The sequence below is a fragment of the Aplysia californica genome, unplaced genomic scaffold, assembly GCF_000002075.1.
Source record: "Aplysia californica isolate F4 #8 unplaced genomic scaffold, AplCal3.0 scaffold00554, whole genome shotgun sequence".
Classification (NCBI taxonomy): Eukaryota; Metazoa; Mollusca; class Gastropoda; order Aplysiida; family Aplysiidae; genus Aplysia; species Aplysia californica.
Genome location: NW_004797824.1, coordinates 86,676 through 89,887, shown reverse-complemented (window position 1 = coordinate 89,887; position 3,212 = coordinate 86,676). Strand labels below are relative to the sequence as shown.

The 3,212-nt window shown below is 39.6% G+C and overlaps 1 long non-coding RNA gene across 1 annotated transcript in view; it reads left to right on the top strand.

Moving 5' to 3' along the window:
• The window catches only part of LOC101857358, a 9,682-nt gene extending 6,779 nt beyond the window's left edge, over positions 1-2,903 (top strand). The window contains exon 2 of the long non-coding RNA XR_220880.3: positions 951-2,903. This is a non-coding gene — a long non-coding RNA (uncharacterized LOC101857358). The remainder of the gene's footprint in view (positions 1-950) is intronic.
• The last annotated feature ends 309 nt before the right edge of the window (positions 2,904-3,212 follow it).

The following is a 3,212-nucleotide window of genomic DNA, read 5'->3' as shown; positions in this document are numbered from 1 at the left end:
CAATCCCCATACTTCTTACTACTGCCGACCTCCCTACTTATGTACACAGCTACCACCATTGTACCATGGGTTGTCCAGATTGCCGCCATCATGCCTTATCACCAGAGATTAATTATAACTGACGACTGTCGGCAACAAATGTTAAGCCATTTGTTAATACTTGACAACCTCAAAGTTTCTATGAAAAGACCTGGTCTCATATCGTCCTATTGATATCATTTTTCCACGTTTATTAGAATTCAATAAATTTGTTGAAAGGGAGAGAATTATTATAGCGTTTGCTTATTTCCCCTTGTGATAGAATTGTTTACGTTGACGGGGAAATAAAAATAAATTCTGAGCACAAACTGACCCTGTGTAATGAAGGGGTTAATGCCCATCGTCTTATAGTCTCGAAGTGCTTCATGCATTCACTTACTCTTAGACTCAGAGAAGTGTGTCAGTGTAGAAAGGGATATTATCACTAGGCCCTAGGCTAGGTGTACACAGTTGCTGAGTCGCTGGTGTGTAGTGTGCATTGTATAGACTGTGCACGCAGCACCTCTGGTGGCCAAGAGCGAAGGGGTTTTGGGGAAAATTAACATTAGTAGGCTACATTTCAGGTAGGGGGCAAATAGTAGCCTATGTTTATAAAGTCATTCCTTTTCGTGCATTGGCAAAACCTGGTGGAAAGCTGGACTAGTATAATAGGGTGGCAGTTTTGCAGGGTTTGAATATTCTGCTTTCTTGTCCTTTTTTATTTTTTATTATAAATGAAATTGGACTCTTATCAGCTGAATTCTTGTGCTTGGCATCTGCATAGAGTGTTAAATGGGTTTTTAGTCTGCAATTACAATTTTGCCATTGAATGCGTTGCCAGCTTCTGTCTGCAGATGATAATAACAACACTTAAATCCTTATTCTTATGGGTTTTTTCTAGGGTTTTTTTCTCTTCTATTCTTTTCAACCAGGAGGAGATCGGATGTCTCCAGTCCTATTACACAAAACCTCTGGGGTCGTTCAACTCTTTCCACTGCTAATGTAAGAAGCAGTTGTGGCCACGTTGCTTCACAGCACCAGCACAGATGGAGACCCACATCATGACAGATGCCCACCTACAAGTGAAAACAACTTGTGCTTTTACAGTATTACACAGACAGGTCAAACACAGAAGACCCAAAATCACGCATGCATCAGGAGAACTGTGCCTGCAGTCCCGTTTTTTTTACTTCTTTATCTTTTAAAGATATCCTTTGAACTACAGATCCCTAGAACTACGGATGCCTCGAACTACCGAGGCCAGTTGCAACGAATTCGAGCTATCAGTGTTATACTGTACTTTTACAAAAGGCATTACAGCCAAGGAAGCACAGCACCATCACACAAGGAAAGGCTTTCTACCCACCTCCAACCCCCTCATTTATGAAGCCTGTGCACCACAGATGAGCTAATGGAGATCAAGTATGTGCCTGGCGTGACAAAAAAATAGAATGGGAGTTTCCATAAGTTCACACCTGGTTGAAGGGCCCTAAGACGGTCTGTGTGACCAAACCAAGAGTAGAAGCAGCTTTTGCTATCACTACTGCTGACTGGAATTTGGGGGCCCTTAGCACCCAGACGTTTATGCCGTTTCTAAAATTGCAGGTCTCAGCCCGAACCATGGACAGTGGCATCAGAAGGGACTGTACCAAAACATAGAGGGCAGAGACTGCCATAGAGGGTGTAGCTTAGAAAAACAGGAAAGGAACCATCTTTTAGAGGAGGAAAATTGGACCAGCAGACGTCTCTACTGCCCAGGAAGAGGGACTGATTAGGAATAAAGAAGTCATTCTGCAATTTATGGCTGTGTTTTCCTCTTTTGGTAACCTGGAGTTGCATGTTTTTGACAAATTTCTCTATATTTTTCTTCTTTTCAGTTAATATTACCACTAAATTGACCTCTCTGTTGCATGACTACCTACTGTATTTTGGGGTGACATTTTTCTTAAAATTAAATATAAAAGAATTGGGTACATTGAGAAATGATTAATTGTCTTTATACAATTCAATTCATGCTCCTACCTGTTTTGGTTAGAAAGTTATAACAAAATCTGTACGTTTTTTCAAGTTTTCTCAAAACGACAAAAATTAAGGGGTATGGGTTGCGGCCCGGACTCTCATTTAAAACTCAAGTGGAGGATTTCTTTTATATTTGGCCTAACTATGTAAAAATGAATTTTCTGTAATCTTAAAGGTGCTTTTTCATATATCTCTCACCGATTTTGAAAAATGCAGTTTCAGGTGCTTCAGTTGATGGGAAAATGCGAAAATTAACAGAGTCAAGCAGTAGCTATGACGTTATCCTCAATATCTCTTTAGAGGTTTCAAGTATCAAAACAAGGCCATTTAGGATCACAGATTTTATTGTTAGTGTGCTTATGGGAAAATATAAGCACTTTAGTCAATAAACTGATTAAACGAGAGCGCGGGCCGGATTGAGTCAAAATTGCTTCTGTACCCCAAAAACATGAAATATTTTCAAATTCCTTAAAAAAAGATTATATTTTGCTATTTGAATTTCATTTTGAACTCCTGGAGTGTTTTATGATCACTCTGAATGATGCTTGTATGTGTTAATAACAAAGTTAGAAATGTTAACAGCCACCTACCCTTAACCCCAAAAAGACGTAATGTTGAAAGCGGCTACTTGGGCTCTGCCCGCTTGGGCCAACCCACGCTGAATGAGGTATAACGTCTTAAAAACATTTTTAAAAAGACGTTTCCACTCTCAGAATCAAACTCACGTCTTCTGCGAGCAACGGTGAAAAACTGAATCTGTGAAATGTTTAATTAGGTGCTTGACATGTGCTCTCATGTGGTTTTGCTCCTTTTGAAGTGTTTGGCGATAACAAAAACAATAAAAAGTGAGTTCATTAAGTGATTCAGCCGATCTGCTCTGTACAGTTCTTGTCTGATGACACGATCGTTGTTACATTTTTCTGCATGATCTTCTGACGCATCAGAGACAAGCACAGCAACACTACTACACTCTTCTAAAGTGGTTGTCTCTCCTTTAATTAGTCAGTCTAATTAAACCTTGTTACTTATGACTCTTTCTGACCCCTCAGTGATAAGCGTGACAACGATACATTTTGTCAGAGTGCCTATATCTTTCGCGTGTTTAATTATTGATCATGTGGTCGTCAGAGATCAAAAAGGCATAATAATAATATTTCTTCCATTTTCCAGGAGTC